The sequence below is a fragment of the Erythrolamprus reginae genome, chromosome 1 (assembly GCF_031021105.1).
Source record: "Erythrolamprus reginae isolate rEryReg1 chromosome 1, rEryReg1.hap1, whole genome shotgun sequence".
Classification (NCBI taxonomy): domain Eukaryota; kingdom Metazoa; phylum Chordata; class Lepidosauria; order Squamata; family Dipsadidae; genus Erythrolamprus; species Erythrolamprus reginae.
Window position 1 is genome coordinate 287,226,287 of NC_091950.1, and position 19,063 is coordinate 287,245,349.

A 19,063-nucleotide genomic window follows, 5' to 3' on the forward strand; every position below is an offset into this window, starting at 1 on the left:
TACAGTAGAGCAGGGAATGTGGGGGAGGAATGAAAAGCTTAAAGAAACAATTAAAAGAGAAACTTTGCAAATAAAAAACGATGTCATTGGCAATTTCAGAACAGTGTTATTAACAAACTCTTGAATGCAAAGTAAACTATATGGTAGCATTTATCATTGGAACATGTGACATTTTTAAACAGCAACAATTATTCAGCTGCTTCCTATGCAGCAAGACTACTACATGCATGGAAAGTGATGTTTCTACTTGTTTAGTAATAAAAAATAGTAATTTACCATAATGAATGTTTTATACATAATTTCTTTCAGTGCGGGCTCTTTGAAATACCCACCATTTAAAGACTCTATTTACTAACATTACTAATGCTCCTCTAAACAAATTTCTATATTAAACACACATACACACACACACATACACAAACACACACCTTTCCATTCCAGTAGTTGCCACCCCTTTTCCACATAGGTGATAGATGTGATTGTTCCAATCCTGTAACAACCATGTGCTTACAGAAATAGCATTTTACAAATAGTATGTAATCTGGCAGAGGGGGGAATATGGCCAATTCTAACTATGAAACACGTAAAATCTCCAATAAAATGCAATTCAGAATCCTGTTGATACAAAGATCCTTTATTGTATAAAACAGTGATGGTGAACCTTTTTTCCCTCAGGTGCCGAAAGAGTGTGCGCGCTGTCGTGCATGCGCGAGTGTCCACACCCATAACTCAATGCCTGGGGAGGGCAAAAACAGCTTCCACCACCACCTGGAGGCCCTTTGGAGGCCGAAACAGCCTGTTTTCCAACTTGTGGTGGGCCCAGTAGGCTCGTGTTTCATCACCTCCGGGCTCCAAAGGCTTCCCTGGAGCCAGGAGAGGGTAAAAATGTCCTCCTCCCTTGCCCTCTGGAAGCTAAAACCACCCTTCCAGAGCCTCTGTATGAGCCAAAAATCAGCTGGCCGGCACACACATGTACGTTGGAGCTGAACAAGGCAACGGCTCCTGTGCCAGCAGATATAGCTCTGCGTGCCACCTGTGGCACCTCTGCCATAGGTTCGCCATCACTGGTATAGAACACTGATGGTAAACCTATGACACATGTGTCAAAGATGACATGCCGTGTCATCTTTGCCAGCATTCACCAACAACTGATTTTCAGAAGCTGCAGAGTCTCATGCAGTATGCACACCCTCCCAAAATGAAATGTTTACCTTTTTTTGTAACTATTTGGTGTTTCTTTAAGTAATACATAGAATCACAATCAAATTAGGCATTTTATAAATTTTTGACATGCCAAGCCTAAAAGATTCTCCATCACTATAGATTAGAGAATATATTCTCCCTGTGTACAAGTGTTATCCTGCTAATAATTTAAATTATGGTGTATAAGTATAAAATAGTAAAATTATGTTGTACAGTATTACATTCAGTTTGCCAAATTGGCCCATATATTATGAATAATTAAAACACATATTCTAGACTATTTCAATTTCGTGCAGTCCATAATTTATCCCAAATAAGACATTTAAGTGTTTCTATCCATCAAACATTGAAACCACTAAAAGCACATCTTGATATTTCAACACAAGGTTCTTCTAAGAAATACATTAAGAGTTCATATATAGATACATAGGTGTACACACAATGCATTTCTGTGGAGAACCGTGGCTTCCTGTCAATAGTTTTATATTTACTAAGGATGAACCATAATCTTCTCCTGAACCACAGTATCAATACAATATTATACAGAATCTTTACATAATACAGAATTATGAGAATGTTCGATATGAGGTTGCAAATTAAAGTTGACTTTAGGACTGTGCAAGGCATTTCAGAAAAGTACTTTGCAATCCATTGCAAAGCACAACTTGAAGAATGAAAGCAGCCATAACCTTTAAAGGCTTACATGCCTTTCATCATTTATGTATACATATACACAAAGACCACTTCCATTCAGATAGCCAGAGAAACAGATGACATACAAAACCAGAAAAAGTAAAGTTTCCTAACTAATAAACTTGTTTTATATTATCTCCAATCATAAGAATGCCTTATGATCATTAATAGTTAGTTTCCAAGCTAAAAAAGAATCACAATTTGACTAGTAACTCCTACTTATTTTCTGGATATTGCTGCATGATCAAACTACTCAGGATTGATACTTGAAATATACAGTGATCCCTCATTTATCGCAGGTGTTACGTTCCAGGACCACCCGCGATAAAGGAAAATCCACGAAGTAGGGACGCTATATTTAAGTATTTATACACTATTTTAAGGCTTTATAAACCCTACCCCACACTTTTACGCTGCATAAACCTTTCCCATTCCCTTAATAACCCTCCCCACACTGTTCTGTGCATGTATTGTACCTTTACACTTACTGTAAAATGTTTTGAATACCTAAACCTACGTGATGAAACGATGCTCCACGTGAAATGGCTGAGTGTAGAAGTAGACTCAGAGATGGGGAAGCTGCACACAGACAAAAAGTAAACAATGTGCTACTGTACTGAGCCAATCAGGTTCTGAGATACAAAACAGCACTCTCTGGCTGGTCACTTCTCCATCAATCAACCAATCGTGTGTTGTTTAGAATCTCATGTAGGCAAGTAGCGTCTCAGATTGAGTTCCGCAGAAAACCCGCGAAGTAGCGAAAATCCACGATATACTTTTTTCCATTAATATTTTATAAAAACCTGCGATGCACCGAGTCTGCGAAAGGTGAACTGTGAAGTGGCGAGGGATCACTGTAATACTAATTTCATCTCTACAGCTTCTGATATCCAATGTAATTTCACAAATTTATGTTTCAAAAGTTTCCAAAATGTGCATAAAGGAGTATGCAAAAGAAATGAAAACATTTATTTAACTTGGTTTTTTACTTACAACCATAATAATAATAAAATTTTATTTACGGTCAAAGACCATCAATATAATATTAATATTAATTAAAAGGAAAAAGAACAGGAAACAGGACTTTTGACTGAGCAACCAAGATTGACCCATTGTAACTGTACAAGAGATGTACATATCTCTCTATGAAGGCCCAAAATTTCTATTGCTAAGTGAGAAAGTTGTTAAGTGAATTGTTGCAATTGTAAACACAACGTTAAAGCGAATCCAGCTTCCTCCTTAAATTTGTCAGAAGGTCGCATAGGGGAGCATCCTGCAACTATCATAAATATGAGCCAGTTGCCAAGTGTCCAGTTTTTAATCATGCGATCATATAGATGCTGCAATAATAGTAAGTGTGGAAAATGGTCATAAGCAGGGGTGGGCTACTGCCCGGGGGGGGGATGCAGTGGGGTAGCGAAAATGGAGCTCCATCCCAGAGCACCTAATTTGACTGAAAGATGTTGAAAGAAAATGCAGGGCGTCCTGCATAAGCCTCGCCCACAGTGTGGTAGTAAAAATTTTGGTAGCCCTTCACTGGTCATAAGTCACTTTTTTCAGTGTCACTGTAAGATCCCTAACTGAAAAGCTGTAAATTGAGGACCACCTGTATGTGGTCACTAGGAGTCAAGAACAATTTTATAGTCTAGTCTAATCTAATCTAATCTAATCTAAGATACAGTCATCCATTCATAACTACCATTACTGGTAGTAATGATAGATAATAGATAAAATGGGCATTGCAATTTCATGAGGTGAACTTGCCTTTTTATACTTTTGTATGCAAATTAGAACTTGTCTCACAATGTTGTGATACACATCTATTATTTGCCCCCTTGCTATTTCCAACACAGACTAATGATCTGAGGTCCTAGGATAGTTCAGAATGATCAAAGCAAGCCCACCTAGTGCCAGGGATTATCTACAGTTAATAAGCAGAAGAAGGTGGCTAACGCAATATGGAGGTGTGTGAATCTGGATGACTGACATGAAGGCAACAGCATTATGGAATTTAATGGAAAGAAAAGTGCTTTAGGAATATGCAAAAGATTAGATAAATATGTACCTTATCTTTCTCTCATTTCAATTACCCTGCTAAATCAAGTTTTCCCTTTGACTATGTTTCTTCTCCCCTCTCTTGGTCACACACATGTTCACACAGATGCACAAAAGCTTTCAAACTTTTCCAGCCAAAGACCTGAATACTATAACTGCTGATCAAGAGGCAAAGTTGTAGTGGTAGAAAATTGTTAAATTAGAATGAGCTCTTCCCTCCCCCCTTGATGTCTCATGAGATTCTATTAAGTTTACGTAGAATCCAGTAGCTCTGCAGAGTAGAGTTTGAAAAATCATTCTATACAGTTTATGCCTATGTAGGTTGGTGTATTTATATTTCAGTGTGATTGCTGGTTAGGATTTTAGAAAGATACAAAGCTTTTTATAAGGTTTTGATAGGACTGTGGACTTTCTCAAAATGGTATACAGTACCAGTTTGGTGTAGTGGTTAAGGTACTGGCCGAGGAACAAGCAGACTATGTCCAGTCTTAGGCAAGAAAACCAACTGGCTGACTTTGGGCCAGTCATCCACTCTCAGCCCAGTCTACCTAACAGGGTTGTTGTGGGGAAAACACAGGGAGGAATGTTTGTTGTCTTGAGCTAATTGTAAAGCAATAAATGCAGGATAAAAATATCAAAAATAAAAAAATAAATACAATGTAAGAGAGAACTAGGATCTCACATATCGTAATACTTCCCCATGCCCTATGTATTCTCTTAGGATGGCTGTTTTCTGTGTGAAAGGATGTGGAAGGTTTTTTAGATTTTAAAAGATCAATTCAAGTTCAAAGAAGATGGAAAGCAGGCTAAAAAATATCAGCAGAATGCATTTCAAAGTACGTACATAGATAAACCAGCATTGGCAAATATTTCATCTGCATTTAAATAAGCAAGCATAGCATCTCTAGATATAGCTCGATCTCCTTTTCTCTTGCAATATGTTTTAATTCTTCCAATTTTTCCCAGCTTAAATTTGCAAAAGTCAAAAATCCTCAACTTGGCATCCTCTAGATTGAAACTCTTAAGAGAGAGTTGTAGGAAAGAAGGCACAGAACAGAAAACTGGTCTAAAGCTGTAACTATATCATGCACATGTTAATACACACACATACACACTACATCGCAAACTGTTCTTCGCTGCAATGAAAAATTCTAATTCCCTTCCCTCACCCAGCTATTTTGCTGCGTGCAACAACAAACAAATCCATATCTACTGTTTGGAACACAAACGCAACCCCCTCGGTCATTCATCACTATGTGTCTGCCTGCAAACTACAAAACCAAATCCTTCCCTTTCGGTTGTGCCATGATCATTCTTGTCTGAATGAGGCGGACTAACACCCCAACTGATTCCCCAGTCTTAGCTGCCCCTTTAAATAATATGTAGAAAGCTTATAACAACGCCGACCCCCCCCCCCCAAAACACACAGTGCTCACGTTTGCATTCCAGCCTTTTCTACTACCCCCATCCCCCATATACCGAGCGTGCTGGCGTCAAGACAAAGCAAACTCTTTTTTGCATCACCACAGTGGCTTTCTCCCCCCTCCCTTTTGAAAGGCGAGGAATATTTCTGGTTCAAAAATACACAGTCCTGCCCAATAGTTTGACTCTGTTGCCCATTTGTCAAGTGAGCCGCACCCCCCACCCCCCCACGGAGGCGCGCGCTGTGGCTTTCATTGTAAGTGAATAATCTGTTTTCAAGTGTTCCCTCTGCCATGGCTCCACCCTCCACTGTAAACTAGACATTACCTTAAAGAAGGCTGCATTCCTGTCTAGCTGCTTCACAGAAGATTTTCTACACCCGCCAGCAGAGTCAACAGCGCTGCACGCTCCCTCACCCACCCACCCACCCATTCCCTCGCTTATTTCTCCTCCTCACTGAACTCCCCCCTTCCCACACCCCTCCCCGTTCACTGCCTCACTGTGTTTTTGTGTAAATGATCTCACATGACTCAACAAATCCATCTGCCTCAAGCAGGCCACGTTTGGAGGCTTTCCCAGGAGGGAGGCAGGGAAGAATCACTTTGTAGAGGAGACCTGGAGCTTTGCCCTTTCTCTGGCTCAAATTACCCGCCTGTCAGGCTTGACGGATCTGGCTAAAAATAAAAGGAAGCGGGCCATGAAAAGCAGATGAATGAGCACAGCAGTTCCTTAGATAACATGGGGCCAAACCGTTGCCCTCAGCCACCAAAACAGGAACTTTTCTAATGGCGAATTTGTAAGGGAAAGTCTACCGTCCAGGTAACCTTTGGGTTGGTTAGTAAATGATCCTGAAAGGAAGTGGACTAAGCCATGTCAGACCTCACAAGGAAAACACAAGATGCTTCTACAATAGCCAAGCTCTACCTTGTTGTAGGAAGAGAGGGGGGAAGCAAAGTGGCATTTTTAAAGCTGCCTATGACATCAGTTTTGTGATTTGTGCCAGCAAAGAGCTGAAAGTCGTTTGTGCAAGAGTATTCTCAGAGCCCGCAGTGGGTATTAAGCACTTAGCTTGGCAATGTAATGACACACTGTAACAATCTGTAATGTGAAGCAGTCAGCAAAGCTTTGGCCTCAAAAGCTATTTCTCCTAACTATTAACCATATGTTTGGCTCCTTAGCTATCTGAGAGGGTGTCCCAGCCTGCCATCTGCTTCCCATCCACACAAGCAACTGTGAAGTACAAAGAATTTCCCTCTAAAGCTGCCTGCATCTTTTGGGATCCTGGTGTTTTTTTGTTTTTTTTAAAAAACCCAACAACACAACACTTTGAGCAATACTTTTTCCTATTCACTGAGCTGGGAACACAAAGAGCGCTGCTGTATTATGACGAGGCAAAGACAGGCACTCCTGCTTGTACATGGGATCACAAGCCTGTGCATCCCTTGGTATTTGCACACTTGCTTGTGGACAAAAATTAGAACTGGCAATGGTGACACTTGGGACAACAGTGTTTAAAACAGGGAGCAGTCTCAAAACGGAGCCCTTTCAAAACGGAGCATTTCCTAGACACTCAGATTTCTTAGAAATGTGTTTATTTACACAAGACACACAATGGATAGTAACATTTCTGACAATTTGTAGCTGGAGTATAGGAACAATAATTAAAACTGGTGAATGACGAATATCTGAGGTAAGAAATATGCACAGGTTTAAAATTTAAAATTATGCTGACTTGTCTATTGTCTGCATTTTAAAGCAATATAATCCTCTCCTTTCAGGGTGAAAATTCAGTTTCGGATGAAGCAAATTTAGGATAAGCAGCAAAAGCTCCTTCAGCTTGTGCAGTGTAATCTCTTATCCTAGCATTTGCTGTACTGATGCAAACAGCTGCCTCTTGGTTGACTACAAGCAATCTAAGACTGAGATTCACAAACTGCAGACTATGATTGGGGGGAAGTTGTAAACAAATGAAGGGGGCGCAATTATTTTTTTTAAAAAACCTAAATGGGGATGCATAGGTTGGGTTAATCTGGACCTCACTTTTTCTGCACAAACTTGCTAAATTTGAGAATGCCTAAGATCCAAATACTAACTTTTATTTAGTTACCAAATTTTCCTCTGGGTGGGTAAACAGCGGTATACAAAAATATAACAAAGTCACAAGTTTTAGTTGTGGAAAGATTACACCAATTTTTCTACTCCTACCATGATAATGGCTTATGGTAATGCCTAATGGCATTGATAGGAAGTCTGGGAATAATGACTTTGAAACTAGTTTTAGAGCGTTAATAGGTTCATATATCATGAGATGGGGGTGGACGGGCCGCAAGCTGCCATTTGTTTCACATGTTTGGTATTAATACAGATAATAAACTTCTGGAAAATGGTCCTTGAATAGGAAGAGCATTTTGCTAGAAAGATAAGCTAAAATGTTTCCTTTGTAAACAAAATTAATATGAATCACATATAATGCAAACATACATAAATTCTGCTTCTTTGTCTAATGCCACCTACATTTGAAATCCCATATTAATCATGAATATACTTACACTGTTGCTCCAAACAATAACTTCTTTCATGTGATACATTCATTTGAGGAAACAGAATGAGCTACAATTAGGTAACATCAGCTGAAACATATCACTTGATGAAAGATTGAATCCTCAGTTAAATATTGCACAAAAATGTAAAACCTGAAAAACTTTGTTACTAGTCACTAATGTATGCATGCATGCTTCTGTGTGTGTTTAAAATGTCAATCTTGTTCTGAAATAGATAAAAAGACTCAGGAAGTTGGCGTTTCTGCAGAAATTAAATATTCTAGAGATGGAACCTTTTCCCACAAACTAATGTGTCAAGGGTAAAAATTCACCTTCACAAGGTTCCTTTAACAGACCCCATAGGAGATTTACCATGGCTGAAAAATCTGATACCAGCAGACAAGAGGAGAGAACTGACATCAATTCTTATCATGACAGGCGTATGAATGACTACAGTTGAAAAGGTGACTGATTCTCCATCCCACTACTGAAGTGGAACATATGAAGCTGTTTTATACTGAAACAATTGTTAAGTGATCGAGTTCTGTGCTGCTTCTGCTAGCCTGCAGTGACTTTCAAAACAGAGCTCTTTTCCAGGTTCTGCCACCAGGAATACTTTTAGGAGCAGACAGAAACCAGGATTTTTTTGGCATGTAAAGGACAGAGTATACCCTCTCCAAAATTAATGTCTTTATAAAACTCTGAAGGAGATGAAGGACATAGGTCAAGTCATGGGAGAGAAGAACCAAACATCAAATGTAGAATAATGCAAATTTTAGCAATCTGTAAATGTCTGACATGCCTTTTGCCCAGAAGCATCTCTGGAAGGAAAAAATGGTCATCGTTTCTAATACCAATATTGTAGAGGTTCTATAAAGTACACACTTTTCTCAGAGGATGTCTTTCATATATGTTAATTCTTAGGGACATCCTGGACTGCATAGCAAATGCATAAACTTTCTATAACTTCTGCAAGTGATTGGATATAGCAATAGCACTTAGACAATATAGTGTTTTACACACCCTCTGCGTTGTTTACAGTATCAACAGCCCCTCACAATCTGGGTCCTCATTTTACTGACCTTGTTAGGATAGAAGGCTGAGTCAATCTCCAGCCAGTCGGGATCAAACTCTAGCATAACTATGCGCAGAGATAGCCTGCAGTACTGCATTCTAACCACCACACCATCAAGGCTGGTATAATACTTGCTTTTTCCTCCTAAACTCTTTCATCTCTTCACCATGTTGTAGATGATTTTACTATATTTTGCATCCTGGAGAATATCAGCCTCCATGTACTGAAAATGAGATTGACTGTGGCTTGGGAATTCATAGCCACCATGACACTGTGGATTTGTCCCAAGTCATTATGATTCCAATTTATAAAGAAAATCACAGTCGATTTGTCTTTTTCTCTAAGAAATTAGGAGACCATCTTAAAATGAAGGTCATTAAGATCTATCCACTGTTCATAATGTGTCTCCTTCATAGCTACTAAGGCTTAGCCTTCTATTAAGGGCGGGGGTCGGACCAGAATATCTCTGGGGCCACCTTCTGCCGCATGAATCCCAGCGACCGATTAGGTCCCACAGAGTTGGCCTTCTCCGGGTCCCGTCGACTAAACAATGTCATTTGGCGGGTCCCAGGGGAAGAGCCTTCTCTATGGCGGCCCCGATCCTCTGGAACCAGCTCTCCCCTGAGATTAGAACTGCCCCCACCCTCCTTGCCTTTCATAAACTCCTTAAAACTCACCTCTGCCGTCAGGCATGGGGGAACTGAGATAACTTCCCCAGGCCTATATTGTTTATGTATGGTATGTTGTGTACATGTTTTTTAAATTATGGGTTTTTAGTTTTAATTATTAGATTTGTATTGTACATTGTTTTTCTATTACTGTTGTGAGCCGTCCCGAGTCTACGGAGAGGGGGGGGGCATACAAATTAAATAAATAAATAAATAAATAAATAAGCATTTACATATATGGTTGGTTTCTATTGGGCATTCTCAGAGTTTTCCTGTCAACTATGACTTGACAAATAGCCTGATATGGTTCTTCAATTAAGCTATGGGGTTAGGAAAAATATTTGATAGAATTATTCCTGAATTGTTTACCTGGATCTGCTGGAACTTTACTACTGGGAGATGAAGCATTTTAGGAGATTCTTAGAGTTATCCTAGTAAAAAAAACAAGGATAACCAGATGGAGGTTTGGTCTCAAGTTCAAGCCTACTCTATGGTAACAAGGGCAGTGAAACATGAATTCTTCTTTGCTTCTGTGGAATATCAATTTATGATATTATTTAGGAAGATGCACTCTCTCAGGGGAAATATGAGCTAGGATAATATCTCACATTCATTCAGATGTGTCTCATAAATGCAAAAAAAAATAATTCATGCAGTCTGTTAGTCTGTAGCACATGAGGAAATGGACAATTAGTTCCAACTGAAAATTTGGAGGCAAGAGCCTTGTTTTGTAGTGGTTTTGCTCTTTCCTAAGTGTGTATTCTTTCCAAATGGCAATAGTGAGAAAGGAGGTCAAGATCTTAGAAATACTAGTATGGAGTGCCCCAAGGCTTGGTCCTCTTCTTGATTCTTTATATGTAGCTATCACTGATGATACCCAGCTTTATATATGCAGCGGATGTAGAGATGGCCTTGAAGAAGATAAAGTTAAAGTTTCTTCTGTCCAGTCATGTCTGACTCTAGGGGCTTTACTGATCTCTGTTTCTTAGCCGAGGGAACCAGCATTGTCCAAAGACACTTTGTGTGACTATATGCTGAGATGCACAGAATGCTATTACTTTCCCTCCTATAATAGTGGTACCTATTTATCTACTCACATTTGCATGCTTTTGAACTGCTGGGTTTGCAGGGGCTAGAACTCAACCTGTCGGGTTTTAAACTGGTATCTTTCCAGTTGAAAAAGTCTCTTTAACCGCTCAGTCATCAAACTCCTTTGATGAAGATATTCAACAGTTACTACAGAAACATCAGCTTGTTCTGGGAATGAAAGATTATGACAGAAATTCAAGATTGCCCACCCCAATTTTCTTTAGTATTGAGGGTGAGGGAATGGCGAAAGAGAATTTGTGTCAGGCTTCCAAGATTACAGTGTTCCCTTGATTTTCGCGGGTTCGAACTTCGCGAAAAGTCTATACCACGGTTTTTCAAAAATATTAATTAAAAAATATTTCGTGGGTTTTTTCCCTATACCACGGTTTTTCCCACCCGATGACGTCATATGTCATCGCCAAACTTTCGTCTGCTTTTAATAAATATTTTTTTTAATAAACTTTAATAAATAAACATGGTGAGTAATAATCTAAATGGTTGCTAAGGGAATGGAAAATTGCAATTTAGGAGTTTAAAGTGTTAAAGAAAGGTTTGTGATACTGTTCATAGCCAAAAATAGTGTATTTACTTCCGCATCTCTACTTCGCAGAAATTCGACTGTCGCGGGCGGTCTCGGAACGCATCCTCCGCGAAAAGCGAGGAAACACTGTATACGCTGTAAGAGTAAACTTTCAGTAGTGCCAGTGAAGTTTATTTTCTAACTTGGCCTATTATCTCAAAGGATTGACAAATGTCTGGATATTATAATTGTACTTATATATTGCAAGGCCCAGATGGGGTAGAACAGACTCAAGATTGAGCCTCAGTAAGTAGTTGCTGAAACACAGGCCTTATGGCTCCATTACTGGCTTACCTAGAGCACTTAATGGAATGACACTTCTGCTGAAGGAGCAGGTACATAATCCAAGCACTCATAGTTCCAGCTAAAGAGGCAGGTGAAGGATGTGGCTAGAAGAACCTTTGCCCACTTGTCTCTGAAGTGCAAATTTTCTGAACTGAAGTTGCTAAAGATGGTGACTCATGCTCTAGTCATCTTGAACTATTACAATTTGCTCCACAGGGCTGCCTTTTAATACACCTTGAAACAAAGCTCCAACTGGCACCAAATGTGACTGCCATCTACTGACTGGTACGAATTAGTTTAATGGAAAAACTATTTTGTGGGAACTATGCTGGTTGCCATTGGCTTCTAGATACAATTCAATATGGTGGTTACTTGTAAAACCCAATATGACTTAGGTTGCAGGATCATCTGCTTCAAATGGAACCTCCAACTAGTCAGGATGGAGCACTACAGATATCTAGCCCACAAGATGTCAAGGGACAGATGTCCCTAAGATGGTCTTGTCAGCACTCTGCTTATTGGGAAATATCGTCCTCTTTTTTTCTATTATTTAGGAAGCTGAAGAAAACATTTTTTTTAAACTGGGTCTTTGGAATGCAGTGTCCTTTGCAGCTAGCACCAATGAAAGAAGATGTGGTTTTTGTCATTTTTTAACTGCATGTACTGCATTGTCTTTTCATATTTTTAGTCTGGAAAACTGCCTAGAATCCAGACAGTACGCAACATACAAAAACAATTTAAATTATTTCTTTAATAATAGAGTAGAAATTGGACACTCAGTTTAAAACTGGAGTTCTTTTTCTTCTTTTGCCTTGTCTGACATTGCTCTTCTAGATAGTCTGGACCAGCTGGAACACACTTCAACCTGGTTTTCACAGACGTTAAATGAAGATCTTGAAAACAGAGCTGCAATTTCCCTTAATGAAGGGCACAAGTTAGATATCTGTGTTTGGGATGATTGTCAAATTAGCATATCTCAGAAATGTTCAATATTTTGCAGACAGGGGCGGATTGCTTGTACCGCTACTACCGGTGCGCTGCGCATGCAGGGTGTCCCCTTGTGAAATTTTGCTTCTGTGCATTAAGCAAAAAATATGAAAAAAAGATGGCGGTACCCACAGGACTGCCACCAGAGTGGGCGTGCACAAATTGCGCAATCTGGCGGCCACTACTGTTGCGCAGTCCGCCACTGCACCCACTACTATCCGCAGATCATCATAGGACATTGAGAATGGGCTCTCAGACATCATGATTAAATAAACTGATGATTATCAGGAAGAGGATATTCTCTGCAACACCCTCTAATAGGTTAAATATCCCTAACAGTAAATGCATAACAGTCGATCTGCAGCTCTAATCCCTACACTGCAATCTTGAGTAATTTTACCATACTATGTACTTTAATAGTTTTATCTGTTGCTGCTACTGTACATATTAATTTATTGTTTTAATATTTTAAACATTAAACAATATTTTAAAGTTTTCGAAATTATGAAATTGCTTTACCTTATTGTGCCTTATAAAAACCAAAACAGAATCTACTTCTTTATAATTAATTTCAAAATCTTATTGCAAGTTTCATTGTTCCAATTTTATCAGAACCTATAGTCCTTTTATAATTTTGTAAGATCAAATCTTTTTAGCATTTTGTTGCTTATTTCACATTCATTAAATTCTTAAGCTTATCGTTAAACCTTTATTTTACCCAGGATTGAAGGCAGACCCACCCAATGTTCTCAAACTTGTTTATTTTATTTATTTATTTGCTTGTTTGTTTGTTTTGTCAAGTACATATTGGAGGTATGTAAAGATATAATAATATTCATATACATGAGTACTAGTAAAAAAAGAAACACTTAGGACAGGGGACGGAAGGCAGGCTGGTGCACTTATGCACGCCCCTTACTATTCTTCTAAAAGTAGCAATTTCCAAAGGTGATTAGAAACTCAAGATTTGCCAGCTTAATATCTTTTAAAAGTCTCAGAGTTACAAACAGGATGGCTAATTCTATTGTCCTCCAGCACTAAAACCTGTGGAAAATTGCTATCTGTGCTCTCCTCCAGAGGAGTAGCCATCCAGAACATATTATATTATCTCCACTTATCTGGAAAGGTTCCAAGGAACCAGTCTACTTGGTCTTTACTGAGATTGTCGGCTCTTCTGTCTTCAATTTATCATATCTTTCTCCCAGAAGTCCCATTATATTCATGATTACTAACTCAGCAGAATCCTAATTTATTTTATCACTATGTCCCAGCAACTATTCTGTTTAAAGGCATTTAAACAGAATAGCTAAGTAAGTCCCAGTGGAAATGTACACATCTTACTCCACTATTAGTTCTGTCTGGTGCAAATTCCATTGTTTGTCATTTCCTTTTTGACAAATTCTTTATTTCTAGCTTATCTACTTTATTTTTATAGAAGTCTTGGAAATGAAAATGTAACAGTTTTAAAGACAATTGTAATATCTGCCTGGAACGCAGGTTACCAAAACAGGATCAACAGATGATAGAATGCAGGTTACCAGTGATAAAGGGAAAAAAGGGTAACATGGAGACAATATGCAAAGGCATCTGTTGAAGGAGCGGAATATTAAGAAAACGATGTAGAGGAAAAAAAGCCAACCAGAGGTGAAATAAGTCACCAATCTGTTGCCTGTCTGTAATGTATGTATGTATGTATGTATGTATGTATGTATGTATGTATGTATGTGTAGATATAGGTACAGTGGTACCTCTACTTACGAACTTAATTCGTACCGTGACCAGGTTCTCAAGTAGAAAAGTTTGTAAGAAGAAGTAATTTTTTCCCATAGGAATCAATGTAAAAGCAAATAATGCATGCGATTGGGGAAACCACAGGAAGGGTGGAGGCCCTGTTTCCTCCCAGGAGATTCCTAGAGAGGCCCCACAGAGGCTTCTCCCCACCTTTTCCGGCCCTGTTTCCTCCCAGGAGATTCCTAGAGAGGACTCACAGAGGCTTCTCCCTGCCTTTTCCAGTTACAGTTTCGGAGGCTCGGGTTTGTAAGTGGAAAATGGTTCTTGAGAAAAGACAAAAAAAATCTGGAACACACGGTTCTTATCTAGAAAAGTTCATAAGTAAAGGCATTTGTACGTAGAGGTACCACTGTATATATACATACATACATATACGTATGTGTATACACACACATAACACAGAGGGGGGGGGAGAGAAAGAGAGAGGGAGTAGTATGAGTTTCCTCACCAGTCCCTATAGTAGCTGCTCATTTTTTTGCTTAAGCCAATCCCAAGTGAAATTCCCTCCCACAATGGTTGATAAGCCAGGTGCATCAGTTGACAAACAAAGTAAGCCAAAACTAAGCCAAACTGTGGCTTAGTGCTGTGTGTAAATTGTGCTACAATAGAAGAGAAAATTTGTAACTCAAGGATAAACTGTAGAGTCCTTGGTGCTCCTCAGAGAGCATCAAGAACTCCACAATAATGCCCCCTATATGTATTTTTGTTTATCTGGAACACTCCACAAAAAATGACCCGAGTTACACTTTCTGCACAATTCTACAATATACTGGGAAAATTTGTGGTATAGAATTGAGTGATGAGGATTGTCTCCAAAACAGCTGGGTTTATACCTCACCAATATAAGGGTTTTGGACCACAGCTTTGAGGTAAACCACAAGTTTCAACTAACTCTTAAAGTGTGAAACACTCAAGCCAATAGCATCTGGAGGGCAACCGTTTCTGTGATGTCCTCAAGAAAACTTTGTATCTATCATTGTATTTTATAGCAATTGAAATAAATCATTCTTAGCCACTTGATACAAAACATATCAATGAAATCTGGATTTTGAAAGATATTTCTTAATCTATTTCCTATCTAATCACCTAGTATCTTTTTCTCCTAAACAAAAACGTTTATTAAAGCTTAAAGTATGAGTTATGTTTAGCACCCACAAAAATAAGAAATTAAAAAAATTAACACAAAAATTCAAAAACTCAGTGTTGGCTAGACATGCTTCAATTTTGTTACCATAGAAACTAGACAGCAGATTTAGGTTTTGTTATCCAGTGCTATAAAATATTAAAACTTCTTAAATATCTTTGCGTGTGCATATTACAGCAAGCCATTCTCTAGAATAGCTAAAATGGTCCAGCATTTTAAATAGAATCTTACTGAAATTCTTCATTTTCTTTCTACCTTAAATATAATTAAAATTATATAGAAATATGACAAATATTAAGGGCACACTTATGAATAACAGTGGGAAGAATAAAGCAGCATTCCCATAACATTCATGAACAGTATGGGTATAAGAATCAGATTTAAACCTCTGAATTTCTAAATCACGTCAGACACAAGGATTTGAAGCCATCTTGTTAAAATAATGTAGTAAGTGGAATCTTAGGCCTTCCATTGTAAGCAGGGATATATTACTTTTCCAAACTTTTTGTTAAAAGATGTTTTTGCAAACAGAAAATCAGGATTTCATTTTATCTAAAATTTGGAGTAGCAACATAAATAATATTTCCTTTGTTCAATAAATTAGAAAATATGCTGATTTCCCATGAGGAAATGTTGATTTTGGGGATTTTGAGCATAAAAACAGGCAAAAATTAAAAAAAAGGTCTCTTCTTTCACCTTCTCCCCACCAATATAATAAATATACAGTATAGCTGTAATAAATATTTATTTATTCAACCAATTTCTATAGCCACACATCCTGTCCAATTGATTTTGGGCAACTTAAATAGCACATGACAATGCCCAATTACAAATTGCAGCATCTTAAATGATTGTTTAATAGCTTAAGGACAAAAGACATATTAGGTTCTATTACCATGTTTTTCCCAAAATAAGACCCTGTTTTATATTATTTTGAACTCTGAAATAAACACTTGATCTTATTGCCATGCACTGAAAAGCCCAATTGGGCTTATTATCAGGGGATGTCTTATTTTGGGGAAAATAGGGTAACATGCGTTTTAATCAGGGTTTTAGAATTATAGTTTTTTTCCTGACTTCTTATTGTTATTTGTAATTTTATATGATAATTTTATATTGTTGTATGCTGCCCTGAGTCCCTCGGGATTGGGCGGCATAGAAGTCAAATAAAATAAAACAAACAAACAAACAAACAAACATCCTGGCCCTCTAGTCTCTAAGGCAGGGGTGTCAAACCCGCGGCATCACACTATCATCATGTGACGTATCACAACTTTTCCCCATTTGCTAAAATGGAGATGGGCATGGCTAGTGTATAATATATCCGGTCCATGGGCTGCATTATACACTAAGTGTATATTACATCCGGTCTGCGGGACGCAACTTTTGCTCTAAGGAAAAAGCCAACAGGGTCAAGATCATCCAGTTCTTACAAAGAGGCTGTTCCACACAGTAGACACCACAACAGAAAAAAGCACAACTCCTGGGCCCCAATAAAATACTACTGTTTCACAGAGAAGGCCTGGACCACATCCACACTGACACACCTAGTAGAAAGGGTAGACACTATCAGAGCTATGTGGTCCTATAAATAATCTAGTCCTGTGCCATGAAAGGCTTCAAAGATGGCAGCAAGAATCTTGAATTGCACCAAGAACCAAAAAACTTCAGAAGAGAAGGATTTAGGGGTAGTGATTTCTGACAGTCTCAAAATGGGTGAGCAGTGTGGTCAGGCGGTAGGAAAAGCAAGTAGGATGCTTGGCTGCATAGCTAGAGGTATAACAAGCAGGAAGAGGGAAATTGTGATCCCGCTATATAGAGCGCTGGTGAGACCACATTTGGAATACTGTGTTCAGTTCTGGAGACCTCATCTACAAAAAGATATTGACAAAATTGAACGGGTCTAAAGACGGGCTACAAGAATGGTGGAAGGTCTTAAGCATAAAACGTATCAGGAAAGACTTAATGAACTCAATCTGTATAGTCTGGAGGACAGAAGGAAAAGGGGGGACATGATCGAAACATTTAAATATTTCAAAGGGTTAAATAAGGTTCAGAAGGGAAGTGTTTTTAATAGGAAAGTGAGCACAAGAACAAGGGGACACAATCTGTAGTTAGTTGGGGGAAAGATCAAAAGCAACATGAGAAAATATTATTTTACTGAAAGAGTAGTAGATGCTTGGAACAAACTTCCAGCAGACGTGATTGGTAAATCCACAGTAACTGAATTTAAACATGCCTGGGATAAACATATATCCATCCTAAGATAAAATACAAAAAATAATATAAGGGCAGACTCAATGGATTATGAGATCTTTTTCTGCCGTCAGTCTTCTATGTTTCTAAGAACCCTACAGGGAATGAGTATAGCTCACATGGCAACAATATTATGTGGGATACTGTGGTGAACCCAGAATTGCATGTGTTGCTACATCCTGGACACATTCTAAATGCTTTTCATGGAAAGCTCTACACGGAATGTTTTGCAATAAATTAACAAGAAGTGACTAAGTTATAAATGAGTAGGACCTCCCAATTCAGAATTAGGGATGACTAATGCACAAGAGAAATTTGTATAAAGATTACTACTTGATGTTTGAGCAGGAACTATGAGTCCAGGAGGATCCCAATTGCTCACCAACTCTGTGTCAATGACTAGCCTAATCTAGAAACTTTGTAAAATCCTAGATAGGAGTGCCAAGAAAATTGGGTCCAACAAAACAGGGATCTCTTTCCATGCCAATCGGGAATTGATCTTGCAGGAAGAAGAACAACCATAAAACTACATCCCCTACTACAGATCCTTTAATTGGTCCAGAGTACCTTGATAGTGGAATCAAAGTACTCTGGATGCCTTGAGAGATCAAGCTAAGCACCAGGCAGAGCTCCAGGATTAACAAGGATAATATATAACAAAGAACTGATCTCATCTCTCATCTCCAGATCATATTGTGACTACCATAAAAACCAGGTCTAACATGTACAATTGGTGGGCCACTGTGTGACACAGAATGCTGGACTCGATGGGCTTTGGCCTGATTCAGCATGGCTCTTCTTAGGTTCTTAACATCAATAATCTAGATCAAGTCCATGGTTGCTATGAACTTTTGAAACGTCTCCAATCACGTCTAGACAGTATTACTGCCAATTCAGCCACATAATAGCAATTAAGCACATCAGTAGCAAACCCATCTGAATTTAAGGATAAACTTCACCACAGAGTCTATAGACATGACAGCCATACCTCAGTCCTACAAGACAGAGCAAATCAGGAAAGCAACTCCACAGAACAGCTATAATAACAGTTCCTTTTTATCAAGCTCTCTCTCATGAATCAGGTAGAAGCCTGATCGAATCTCTTCTGAATATTATCTTGCAAAGAGCAAGGAAGGAATGTTTCAGCCTTCTTTGTTTAGGTAGTTCTTTTTGCCTATTTCTCTCAGGGTTTCTCCCTGATATTAGACTACCAGAATTCCTCTAAAGACAATATCCTCAGAGAGGGGCGGCATACAAATCCAATTAATAAATTAA

The 19,063-nt window shown here is 38.6% G+C and overlaps 1 protein-coding gene across 5 annotated transcripts in view; it reads right to left on the reverse strand.

Annotated features, from left to right (window-relative positions):
• Positions 1-19,063, reverse strand: part of BACH2 (BTB domain and CNC homolog 2) — a 233,964-nt gene that overhangs the window by 157,546 nt on the left and 57,355 nt on the right. The window contains exon 1 of one of the 5 annotated variants that reach the window (XM_070733214.1): positions 5,701-5,800. The exons of the other annotated variants lie outside the window; for them this stretch is intronic. The gene's annotated coding sequence lies outside the window, so the exon portion shown is untranslated. Of the gene's footprint in view, positions 1-5,700; positions 5,801-19,063 lie in introns of those variants that run through there. 5 annotated transcript variants of the gene reach the window in all.